The following is a 14,036-nucleotide window of genomic DNA, read 5'->3' on the forward strand; positions in this document are numbered from 1 at the left end:
GCGTTTTCTACAGCACCGAAAAGCTCAATGCACCACTGTGCTCTCGCAGTAATATTTCAAGGCAGACTAACCACCATTCGACTTTCTATACTCTTCAGTATCTATAAATTCAGCTGAGGCACCTTTAATCTGCACGGTTGCATAAAATATTCCGGAGTTCGTCGATAAGCAGCACATTTGATTCTCAATGATGCGTGACTTTTGAGTACGCTGTACAGTGTGCATGCAGATCACTCACCAAGAACCAAAAAAAACGATTTACTCCACCTAAATCTCAATGAGCAAAAGCTTTGAGAGCAGTTATGCTATGCTAGCCGTGCATGAAGTGGAATTTGTAGGAGATGTATATAAAGTGAATTTTATTTAAATTACATTTGCACTGTCATGGCGCACTCTATGTGCCATAACGTAACAACAAACGCTGTGAAGCCAGTTTGCTCTTTAATAAAATACATTGATAAGAAGATGTATCCTAATAACTTGCATGAATGAGTAAGTCAATCAATCCGTCCCTTGAATGTACGTGTATTTTCATACTTCATACACATACTGCAAACAGTAGCCAGATTTATAGGCAGGAATGAAACGACTAGACCGAAGAAAAACTGCGAATTGATATTCTGGTGGAAAACAACATGAGGTTCAAGTTTAAGAAGCAAAAGCTCGTGCAGAGCTACACTCAATAACCCAAAAAATCAACGTGCAATAAATAGGCAAAACATGTCCAAATAGGTGCATTCTGCCAATTCTAATAAGACGCAACTTACATTTAGTATTGCGGATATACAATTGAGTAAGTTTAGCAGAGTGAAGGAACTTCCCGAAAAAGCCTTGAAGGCATTTGCATCACTTTTTGAACATGGTCAAAAAACACTCCTAATCAGTAGCCGTGGCCCACGAATACAAGCGAGTCAAATGCTATAGCGCCGTGCACGCCTAACAATTTACAATGAATTCCTAAACCCAGGAGAAAATCAGTTTCCCTTGCCTTGGCAAATGATGCTACAAACACATAAATTATTCTGTCACAGGCCAAGTGTCAGTTAGCCATTGGCTGGTTTCAGCATGGCGCGCTCGGTTGTTTTTGGGGTCTACGTGAAAGGCCGTGACTTGTTCACGCGTGCTCGCGCGGTCGCACTGAAAACCGCTACTTCGAAGTAAAAGAAGGTGCTCAAGGTCACGATGTACGCGTGACATTTTTTTTTCTCCCACCACGCCTCCCCGCTTAAGTTCTAGCACTTAGTAGAGACAAAAGATTTCAGCGTGCGGTAAGTCTTATTAACTCCACTCGTATTGGAGGAATTCGAAATAATTTTATGGCAGTAAAAACGTTAGGCAATGAGCTCGTTCAGTGAATCTATTACATGGCTACTTGCAAAGGTGTTCCAAGGAGCCTTTTAGAACAAGTGTTTTATATCCTATTTATTACCTACATATGTCATTTTGTGCACTTTGTTGGTTATGTGGGTCAAGACGGTAATAAACTAAGGCGGAATCCTATTTTAAGCCCCCCATTTGTGACGCATTGTTCGATGCCTGGTTGCTCTTGTACCCTTTTTGGAAACTATATTTCCTCGCCTAACGTGATTACTTGCCCGAGATGACGTCTTTACACTCTGTTTTTGTGAAGCACATTCAAGCATCATCGGGGCTTTCTGGTATACAGAATGCTCAACGGCCACACTATGTACCTCAGTTTGAATCCCACCTGGTTTTGATCATATTTTTCACGTTGTGCGTAATAGTGGTTGTAGACACCGGCGGCAACAAACAACTATACGCTACGTAAACCTGCTCTCATACTGGGAGAGCTTTCGTGGGCAAACTTTTGCAGTGGAGTGCACTTTGTACGCATGAACTTCTCTCCATTCTACATTTTGTCCTTCATCGCGTGGCACTAATTACCTGTCCTTTTGGTGTCTTCACCAATTTTAAAGCATGTTTATGAACCTAGACAAGTCATGTGACACTTCAGCAGATAGCGTTGGCTGGAAGTTACGCACTTGCTTTATTTCGCTTATGAAAACGTGTCACGAGCCAGTTGTTGGCTCGAACGTGAAAGGCGTGCTTCCAACAGGCACCAATGGCTCACGGCATAGTGCGAGTAACGGGGTGATTCAAAATCACGTTATTGACAGTATGTTTTGCTAACATTGGGGGCCTTCGTCTAGTTGCACTACGTGAGGGGCGGACTTTAGAGGCTATGCCCTGCGCGCTTGAAGCTCATAGAATTGTCTTGGTTACTGCTCTCCTCTGCTACGGTTACCGGCAACTACGTAAACGGATCTCTGTGTTCCCTACACACCAACACACCAATGTCTTCTTGTTCTGCTTTTTTTTTTGAGGACACTAGACTGGGAAACTCTCTGTAGAAGCTGTCCTTAGCGTTTTCGGCCATAGACGACTATTTCCTCCTCCCATCTTTGCTTTCCTTTCCCCGTTACCCTGGAGGCACTCAGACGCGCTTCCTGTCGCCTTGCAGAAATCACTCTTGTTCCTGCCCTCAGCGTCTGCTCCTCCTCATCTAGAGAAGGTATTTGCACTCTCCGACTTTCTTTGGAAGCTTTACGTTGGGCATGTGTAGCTTGTAGATGACCGGAGGTGGCGCGTGAGAGTAGAGCATCTCGTAGCAAAAACTCCTGAAGCACGACAGGAGTTCATCTGGCATTCATGCACGATCTGCATGATGGCTGTCACGGTGCCTCCAATTTAAACCACCAGACCGGTTGTCAGGGCCACGCAAGGGCGATCTTCAAGTTCCGATTCAGGGGCCAGTGAAAAAAAAAGAATCTACTGCATCTCTGTACTGAACTCGATGTTTTACTAACTTGCAGTTCGTATGTGCTGTTTGTGACGCTGACACTTAATTGCGATGCAAAGTAGCAGGTGTGTTTCGTTAACGCACAGTCTACGTTCGAATCACCAAGTTCATCCTCTATTACTTGAGGAACATTGCTAGATTCTGAAGGGCTAAATTTTGGTTCAAGGAAAAAGGGAAATATTTATTGTAGCACAAAAGCTGAGAGAGTGACCTGATACATTAGGTAGCGTTACCCTTTTACGAAGAATAAAAATGACAAGACAAAGTGCTTCCTCGAGCTAAACTTTTATTGTCGCTAGTCTTTTTTCTCTGCCTTTGTAAATTTGTGCGCTACGTAAACTATGAGACCATTGCTAACTAGCTTTGTCAAATTATGGTTCACCGCGATCCGGGTTCATGACCTGATTCGATACTCAGCATAGGTAAAAGAGATTGGCTCTTTAGAGAGAGGATGTGAACAAATGTTTATTATGAGGACCTAGGTAACGATTAATGCCCGATAATTTTACACTGACCCTTATACGCTTCAGTATAGCAAAACGAGTGTTCAGAGCTTTACGAATGTTGCGGCAACAAAGCCTGCCTGTTGAGGCTCCTCAACTAGGAATCTAAATAACATACACTGGCGGCATCCCTTCCACTATAGGTGTCTAATTCTTCATTTCTTGAATCAGGTGATTGTATAGCAGGGCTTAATCGTCGCTATTCTAACGCACCTACCGTGCGGAGAAGTCTTTCATTTCCCTGACCACCTATACCTCTTATTTCATAGCGTGACATCATGTGATGCTTCATGCACTAACAAAGCCTGTGCAACTATATATAAGCGCAATGCTGTAGTGTAACTTAGTTCTACTGAAAGCGCACTTTGGCAGAAGGGCGGTAACAGGGAAAGCTGACACTGACTCGCTCAGTTGGTGACCGCGCCGGGAAGGGTTGTTCCCGAGTTCAACTGCCGAGCCAGTTCAGTTTTTTTTTTCGTTAACTACAAAGCATTCATCATTAAACAAGCGCTAAAAATTACACACACTCAGAGAGGACACAGACAAGCGCTTACGAAGCATTCTTTCTCATAAACTCGCGCTGTTCCCTTGCTGTTTTGTGCCGAAGCCAGCTTTACTCGTACAGCGCTTTCGGACAATTCTTTTTCAATAAGGGTCAGTGAAAATACTTCGGGGGTTCATGAAACATATCCTTAAAAACACACAAAACAAAGAAATGCCTGTTTTCTGGAGGCACACCTTGTCCTGTGATAACGGCCCTTGAGACTTTTGTATGCTTCACCGCATAAAGTGTGGCAGTGCGGTGGAGCTGACTTACGTTTTCCCCTACATGAAAAATTTTAACTGTGCATGGTAGGAGACACCTTACTGGAAGTAGACTGGAGTAACGTTTTCCTGTGTGTTCTTTAACCTGGAGTGATTTCTCCAGCCAACCGCTGTCGTACGTATACGTATACTGGAGTAATACTGTGGTGTTTTGTCGCAAGCGAGCGTTAACGAGTACACAGGATGTCTTTTTAACCCAGCCCCCCCAACACATCCTTCTTTTTTGTGACATTGTTTACAAGCTTTTGTTGCAGTCTGCTATGACATACGCAAACGAGTATGCTTTTACATGCTTGCATATTTAGACAGCGAAAAGATAGATATGGGTTGAATGTGGCTACAAACTGTGCAGCTTATTGACCAGCTGCTGAAGTCGAGTTGGCACGGCACTTTAGTTTGACGAGTGTTTGCCAGGTGTAAACAAAAAGCACTAATTATAAGCTACATTTTTTTAGTACCTTATGGCTCCCTCTCCTTTCATCTCAAGGCTTAGGCGTCCCTCGTCACTTTTTAAAAGTCTACAGGTGGTTCCCGAAAAAAATAATGCCCGAGAACCACTGGAATAGGATACAAGTCTGAGTTCACCTCTCAGGCCACTGTGGCGACCCCCTGCAGAGACTGGCATAGAATATGAGAGGCAGCATGAAGGTGACGGGGCAAACGAACAGATATCCTATGAGCGCCATCAGGGGCCCTTCATGGGGGACGCCAACCTGGCACGACACCACACGGTCCCTGCGCAGCAACAGAAATGTACTTAACAGTAAAAAAAAAAACAATAGTGCGCATCGTAACGTCCTTTGCTCAAGCTTTTTTGAAAGTCATGGACAGAAGAAAAACCAACAGACACGAAAAAAGAGATAGAAAAAAAGAAACCATGGCAGAAAAAGAAAGAAACCTAAATAAAGAGAGAAAGAAAAGCAGAGATAATATTGATAATAAATACTATTTTATTAGGTTATTATTATAATTATTATTATTATTATTATTATTAGTAGTAGTAGTAGTAGTAGTAGTAGTAGTAGTAGTAGTAGTAGTAGTAGTAGTAGTAGTAGTAGGTGTAGTAGTAGTAGTAGTATTGTACCCGAACCACAATATAATTATGAGAGACGCCATTTCGCTTTCATGAACATAAAACTGCCGCCGCCGAATTCCAACCCGTAGCCTTCGGTTCAGCGGCCGAGCACCCTAGCCACAGCCATAAAAAAGAGAAAAAAGACAGAGAACACGAAAGAAAGAGAGAAAACTAAAGAACTAAACATACAAACAAATATAGAGAAGTATATAAAAAAGGACCCAAAAATAAGCTAGAAAAAGAGACACAGCAAAATAGAAAGAGAATCTTTGTATGCCTCTATATATTACAATGTCTTCGTTCCCTGTATTTCTTTGTGTATCTATTTTCATTTTTTTTCTGCATTACTTCTTTCTCTCTCACGAATTTTACGTGCTCCACTTCGCCGAGCAGAATTTCCATTATGCGCTCGCCCCCGCTGTACTCCATGGCAGGGCTGGTCCAATTGTTATTTATTTATTTATTTATTTATTTATTTATTTATTTATTTATTTATTTATTTATTTATTTATTTATTAGCAATACCCTCAAAGCCAATGGCATTGTAAAGGAAAGTGGGTACATTCATAAGAATAACAAAAAAGCAGCAGAGAAAAAAACATATCAAATATCTTATACAAAACTAGGCAAAACAAAAAGAAACGCAGCAAGCCAGCATAACTGTACACAACAAACAAGAAATACACAATGTTGACTATGGCATTTTTGAAACGCGTGTGATTTACAATGGTTGCTGTAGGAGAGGGAAGGCGATTCCATTCTAATGACGTCCGGGGAATAAATGATTGAGAAAAAAATTACGGCATATTCACGGGGTGAATGATGATGAATGGGCGAAGCTCCGGAGGGACTAATCGGTAAACTGTGAATCTTCCGTGTAATTCGCCCAGTCGATCATCATGTAAAGACGTGAGAAACGCTGTGTGTGTATATACACAAATCAACTTTTATTTGTTCTTAGACGATGGATGGCCTGCGATGTCCCTTGCCTCGCGCGCTCGCACATCGGGATTCTGTCTGCGAGCGCGCGCTGCTGCCGCCTTGCGCTCTCTCCGCTGTGCAGCCTTATCCATCCGGTGACTCCGAGCGCGCGCCAACAGCGAACGGATTTTATTACAACGCTCCCCCTAGCGTACGTCGCCGCACTAAATCGAACAATTGCCTTCAACCAATGACACGCGCCATATGTGACATCATTCCTATTTTATAAGATCTCGCGTCTTTCATCAACTACAAGTACCGCTTTCTAGTTTATAACATCTTGCATCTTTTCATCATCACCTACAAGTACCACCATCTAGTAAACACTACAAGAACTAAACGAGAGGTGGCTACATACAGGAGACAGTACCGCCATCTAGTGAACACTGCAAGAACTAAACTAGAAGTGGCTACATACAGGGGACGGTACCGCCATCTAGTGAACACTGCAAGAACTAAACTAGAGGTGGCTACATACAGGCTACAGGGGACGCACAGCCCACGCCCTAAGGAGCTTCGCCCCTAAAAGCGGCCGTTCGTGTTGATGCAATACCAACTTTGTGAGCATGATCAAGGCGAGAAGAAACGTACAATGGAGGCACAATGAGTTCTTCTCGCAGATGTTGGTGATAAAATATTTTGTGGAACAACGAAAGTCGGGAAATTTAACGTCGAACTGCAACGGATTGTAGGTTAAGGGTAGATTTCATTGTTGTTACGCAGGTGATTCGGTTATGGGTAGACAGGATGAAACGGGCAGAATTGTTTTGTACCATTTCAAGTGATTTTATGAGATTGTTACAAGCAGGATCCCAAATACACGGGGCGTATTTTAATTTAAAACGAATAAGTATTTTGTAGAACGGTAGTTTAAGAGAAGATGGTGCCTTAGCAAAATTACGCCTCAGGTAACCCAGCATGCGGTTTGCATTGTTAATAATATGTTCACTGTGAACGTTCCAGGTGAGGTTGCTAGTAATGTTAACACCGAGATATTTATAGGAAGAAACAGAGTCTATGGTGATGCTATCAAGGTAGTCAACAGGTAATGGGTTATTTTTTCTGGATTCACGCATAAATTTACACTTGCTAACATTGGGTCCCATGCGCCACTTTAAGCACCAAGCCGGTATAGAATTCAGGTCAGTTTGAAGGGTGATAAGGTCATCGTCACAGATTATTTCTCGGAACACTACTATTTCTCGGAACAATTCCTGCGGGACATTCCCATTTGCCAAGTTTTGCACTGTCGAGCGCAAGTTACATATAGTTCAAAAAGCGTCGCTATTTAAACGACGTTATTTGGGGAGGCACCCCCCTACACTCACGCCCACTCCTGTGATATCGGCTTTATAAGACTACCGAGCCGTCTCTTTCTGCTATGCAGTAAGGCACTCACCCTCACCGTGGTCCTCAGCTCTGTCGTACTCCTCGAGGGTGCAAGATAACAGGTTTGCAGTCGGCACGTAGCTCATGGACGTGCGCGGCCACTCGAGTTTTCGCGGAGTTCAAGGACATCATCACATTCCCGTTGACCATCACACCGGAAGCCGCGTGGCCCATCACGCCAGTCAGAAGGAAGACCGTGGTGTACCCTTCAAAGAAATAGGGCCTGTAAAATTGCGCATTCTATCGATTCGCATGTAGACAGTGCGTTTTACGAGAGTTGTCATGGTACAGGTCTGTAACGATCCGGGCCTGTACCAGGACATCACAGTACAAAAGCCAAAGTACAGACCAGCTACGGGCCTGTAGTATGCAGCCCACTACACAACATCCGGTCCACTATATACGGCTTAGCCCGCATACGTGTGTCTTTGGTTCGCATTTTTTTATGACTTTGCTACTGAATTTTGGTAATTTTGCTGAATGGTGTTCGCAATACTTTTTCAGCTATTGGGATTTTCGATGACTTGTTCGGGTTTACTACGTAGGTTTGACTTATCTCGAGTGTTTGTCTTTTAAGGACACCTCATATGGTCGCCATTTGTTTACATGGGACGGCCGCAGAAAATGTATATAATTCGGAATCTGCGTCCAGGTTTCACTCATTCTGGTGATATTGTCGTGTAAATTGTGACCTTAAATTTCTTTCAGAAGTGACCAATATACGTTGTATTCGAAAGGTTTAGGTTCAAATAGCAATGTTACCTAACCTTACGTTCAAAATGAAGACCTCGCCCCTCCATTATTACTTTTGTTCCGGCCTTTGTGGGACAAAATTTTGTAACTGCAGACCTCTAGCTGAGCTGAGCTTGATGCCCTTATTATAGTAAGAAGTCACGTTAATTACATTTGACCACCTGATCTTCTGTAACCGGCAAACGACACAATATACATAGGCATATTATCACTTGCACGGGCAACACCACAGTACTATAGGGTCGGATTGGTGCTTACCAGCAACGCTGTAGCTGGCCGCCCTTTTGAAGTCCGATGGCGCCGCCATGTCTCGGCGCACATTCGTAAAGGCTCAGTGACTCGCGAAGTTGAACGCGATGACTCCCAAGCCGCGGAAGAAAGGCCCCGCCGAGCGTTCGCCAAACGGTCTTCTTTGCAGGGTGCCGTGATCCGCGTCGGGCTGCTTGTAGCCGGCTGTTTTGAAAAGTTCCAACGGCTCAATCAATAATCCGAACACACGTGACCACTGGCCGGGGCCAAAAAAGCTGTCGGCTATGCCGGACAGAACTAGGGCCAGTAGCGACAGGGACAGTGGCAAGTGGACAATGCTGCACTTGCACCCACAGTTGTGGAATGGGTACTCTAATGTCATTAATAAGCGCGGGGACTGTCACGGTGAAAGCCATGAAGTCAGCATCGCCAGCGTCAACATGAGCGAAGCAAAAAAAATTATTCTCACTTGATGACGTCATGAGAAGACAGTACACGCCAGGAATGGTCAAGTTTGTTGAAGTGACAGTACCCCAAACATGACTTCACTTAATGGGGCTCCATACATAATGTTGTCATCGCATGACGTCGTCCCTTGGTCAAAGGTGCCAATCATAGAGACAGTGCACAAGCAGGTGACGTGGGCAACGTTTGCAATGCCTCCAAGCCTGGGGTCAGTGCCAAAATCACACTACGCGCAGGAAGCTCTGCAGAAAGAAAAGACGATGGGTTTGTTTTGGAGTCATCTTAGGCAAATGATGAAGGACCCTGTGCCTTGTGTGTACCACTTACTTCTGAAGAAATGATTTGTTTTCTGGTGCGAAGCATTGCAGCTCTACCTACTCTCGATTTGCCCAAATCACTAGGCTTTCTGGCTTGCATGGCAATTTTCTTTAGAAAGTTGCCCGTATGTTCGTTTCATTAAACATTGGAAAGTGCGTTCTTTTCTGCTTCGAGTTCACTTTGGAGTTTCAAAATTGTTTAAGCTTTTCTTTTTACAAGTACAAAAAGCATTTGGTACTAAATTCATAGTACCCGGACTGACGTCCCAAACACCCAAGTTCAAAGTTCGTACAGAATGCTCATTCGTTCAATAGCGTAAATATATTGATATAACGAAATTTCATGGCATTCAGTGGTAAAAAAGCAATAGAGATAAATAAAGCAAGTCCGAAATTGACAATACGTTGCATCAGGCTGCTGCTTTTCGCTGTGACGTTGTGTGTGTGTGTGTGTGTGTGTGTGTGTGTGTGTGTGTGTGTGTGTGTGTGTGTGTGTGTGTGTGTGTGTGTGTGTGTGTGTGTGTGTGTGTGTGTGTGTGTGTGTGTGTGTGTGTGTGTGTGTGTGTGTGTGTGTGTGTGTGTGTGTGTGTGTGTGTGTGTGTGTGTGTGTGTGTGTGTGTGTGTGTGTGTGTGTGTGTACATGCATGTGTGTGCGTGTGCGTGCGTGTGTGTGCAGGTACGTGTGCTCTTCCGTTCTCGTTTTACTACTTGTGCAATCTCGCTTGTCTCTTCTCCTTAGTGTAGGGTAGTATACTGGTAATTTATTTATTTATTATTTATTTATTATACCTCGAAGGCCCTTATTCAGGGGTTTTACATGAGGGGTGGGCATTTATTGTGAAAAATGTCATTGGTGGTCAGTAAAGAGCTTTAGTACATAATGTCTTCGATTGCTTCGTGAAAGTGGATGGGGCTGGAGATGATGACGGCGTCGGTTGGCAGACCATTCCAGTCTTTGGAATGATCTGCCAATCGACGCCGTTCTGCCAACTGATCTGCCTACCGACGACACAAGTTAACAAACCTGCATTTCCTCTCTCTCGATTTCCTTCCTTCTCCTCCACCCTATGCTTGTCTAAGTGTTTGTTAAAAGGCTAAATCATTTTGGCGATGTTCACTGAAGTTCACGTTGGTTTTGTAACCACTTAGTGTTAACTTCAAAAGAAAAGTAGGAAATGAAAGATGGACGTTTCCATCGAGAAATTCTTAAGCAGGAGGTGTTTGCTAGAGCCCCCGTTTCGACAAGTGGACTTGCTTTATTCAAGCCTCCAACTTGAAAAACAAAAACCCGCCTGTCGAAACACGGTTCGCCCACACAGTCCTATTCACGAATTTTTCACGGCTTCTCATAACGTTGCACGTATTAACTAACTTTACAATATTCATTAGCAGCCAACACTGGTTATCCACGAAATTTTAATTTCATCAACGGGCGCCTCGTAAGAAGATCTGCTTCTTTCCCCCTCTCACTCAGCAGTATCGTGTGACTTCAGTGCAGGGGCCTTTCACTGCTATGCTGATCACTCCGAGGCTAACTACGAGAATGCAGTACATTCGGTCGTAGGGCAACGAGATAGGTATGAAAGCCAGCACAAAGTCCGTTACTGCCTCTGCCGTCAAGACTATTACTACTGCCTGCAGGCCCCCCACCGATAGCATGCGCAAGCCAATGACGATCCATCTGTAAGAAACAAATGCTGCGCCGTGCAATGTCTGGGGTTAACAGAGGGGAAAAGAAAACCACTTGTCTCTAGCATGAAGCCAAAAAAATTCGTATAAATATTTCAGAAATAAAGCCTCTTAGTTACGGAAAATTTTCCCGTCAGTGTCAAAAGCACTTGAGCATATATTTTGTAGTAGCCCAGCATACGACCATGAACGACACACTGATTTCTTATACTGAACGATTCTGCTTATGGTCATTAGCTGATGAGACTATGTTGGGCTTGATTGATGAGACTCTGATGTGCTGCTGTAGAATTTTTGTCAATTTTACAGGACTGTTAATGCTCACACTATCGCGATTCGTTGCAATTTTTCTCTATTCACCTGCCCCGGTGTAGCGTAGCATGCTATATAATAGCATGCTATCGGACAGGCTGGCCTCTCAGCCTTTCTCTACATAAACTTTTTTCTGTTTAGTTTCGCGTCTGGCGACTGAACCTGGTAACAGTGCCTTTCAGGGGTGTTCGTTCTACCATTTGAACCAACCATAGAGCTGATGAGTGGCAGTGCGTGGGCAAAGCAGATGAACACATATTATTGCTGATCAGTTCTGTGGAATCCGGAAAGATAGCGGAAGGGTCAAGAAAGAAAATCGCCGATAACACGCTTCTAGCATGAAGGCAAAATGAAGTTCATTATTTTCGTTGGAATTTTTCGTGGCTTAGTAATACAAAACATGACGTTGTCAATATCATCCCTTAAACTCTTGGGCCACCTTGTGAAATTCCACAGAACTTATAGGCGAATCTCAGTATTCTTTAGAAATAAAACAACGCTGTGGGCGTGATGCATGCCATAGTGTAGAGCTCCACATTATACAGACCACCTCGGGTTTATTAACAAGTGTCTAAATCAGACAGTTGTGCGTGGGCGTGTAGTATTTCGCCTCCCCCGAAATACGTTCGCTATGGCCAGAACTAACTTTTTTTTATCAGAGCCCGAGCAACCTAACCACTGATCCATGGAGGGACCTTGATGATATTCCAATTGATAAACACAATGTACTTCATGTGTTACTAATTTCTTTTACAAAAATCCAAATATCACTTCAGATATTTTTGAAGGAACTCTGGCCTCTCTGCTTCTGTGCAACTTTGTCTTTTTGCTACATTTACTATGAGTCCTCTCCCACATTCCACAACAAAAACAAGAAAGCGAGGCTTTTCCAGTCACACACGACAAGTATAATGTTTATTATAAGTGATGCAAGTGTGTGGCTGAAAGTCACACCTATTCTACAATCGTCATACTAGCAACGTTAGCAACGAGTAATTCGTGGAATACCTCGTGCGCCAGGAATACAAGCACAGGGACCACTGAACACGTGTTTTAAATGCCATAAGACCAGGGTGCTTAAACTCACAAGTGCCAGTGGGCCACAGACGTTAGTAGTACCGCGAAGACCGGGGCTGTGTGAAGAGGGAGGGTGGGTGGAAGAATATGACAGTTAAAGCTACCATTTGAAACTGAGTCTTCTTTATATGTCATATGTGGCTGACTTTTTATGCTTTTTAGAGTCATTATTCGAGAAACAGCGATACCTATATGCACAATTACTGAAAATGACACTGATTCTGAATGGTAGAGTTATCGGTCCTTGGTTTTTGTAGTTAACAGACAGATATTTAATGGATTGTCTCTCGAAAATAATGCCATATCTGTGTCGCCCATGAAATTTCTTACTAAGAAAATTTCAAAAATACAATGAAGACAGTGGTGTGCAGACCACGGGCCGCATCTTTGAGGCTCCTGGATTCAACTGGGCCAGAGTGGCTCATGTCCACGTCCTCTTGTAACACTAGTATTTCTGTGCTGTTAGTTGGAGACGGTGTGAGAGCCGTTCGGTAATTTACGTGGGGTCGCAGCAAACCAAAATTTACAAATCAGGTTTTCTCCATCGCTCTCGCTAGCTATATTCACCTCGGCAAATTGTGGGCAAAAGCTATGCGGGTCAAAGAACTACTTACCCGACTCCTGGAGCGAGTGCCTTGGTGGCGACGTCCGAATGTTGAATGTACCAGTCAAACTTGCGGTATTCGTTGCAACTCTCTTCGAGCATGACACAGCAGCTGTTCAGCAAGCAAGCGTTGAGCATTGCCAGCACCGCGAACAAGGGTACCAGGAGAATAGTGGTCAATCCTGCAAGAATCGAAAAGAACGTTCCAATTTTTGTGTTCTGAAATAATCTCGGAAGAATTCTTTAGGGAAGAGGTTACAATATCTACCCATATACGCTCAATATAACATTATCACTGGTCTCATTTCACAATTAGTTATGTCCCAGCACTTTAAAACCTTCGGTATAAAAATTTTATGTCTGTTTACCAGTGCCCCTAGCACTGCATCTCAATGGCAAAAGGAAATAAATGTTAGCATTTTTTTTTCCTTTTTTACCTTGCCGTTCAATTGGCTAGTCACTCACTATATTCTTGCTCTATCATTATCTTGCTCCCACTGTTACACAACGGACTGTAGCACACTTCTCACCTTCTTAGCGGTTTAGGTACCCTGAGCGAATCGTATAAACTGCCTTTAGAAATACCGGTAGAACCTCAACTTTTTCGCTCCAGTGGTGGTAGCAATGCAAATCCCGAAATATTTGTGGACCTCGAAAGGACACTCTATAGCCAATTTCAGTGTGCTGCTTCTTCAGCGAAATCATTGGGGAAATGGTTTCACCAAAGACCGCTGTCGTAGTAGGCATATAAGTGCTGGTTCTGAGCACACAATCGCAAAAAATAAATTGACACTTCCTACCTGATACTCAGCGGAAACAGTCTGTGAATCATCTTACAGGACGCTTTCCTTGTCGGGGGTTCGAGCCATGAGACCATGAGACCTGGACATATGATCTCCCCTCTTTTTTTTCCTAAGCATGCACGTTCGCGTGTGATGCTATATGAACTGATTTCGTGACCGATTCTGAGATTTCT

Source organism: Rhipicephalus microplus, chromosome 8, assembly GCF_043290135.1.
Source record: "Rhipicephalus microplus isolate Deutch F79 chromosome 8, USDA_Rmic, whole genome shotgun sequence".
Taxonomy (NCBI): Eukaryota; Metazoa; Arthropoda; class Arachnida; order Ixodida; family Ixodidae; genus Rhipicephalus; species Rhipicephalus microplus.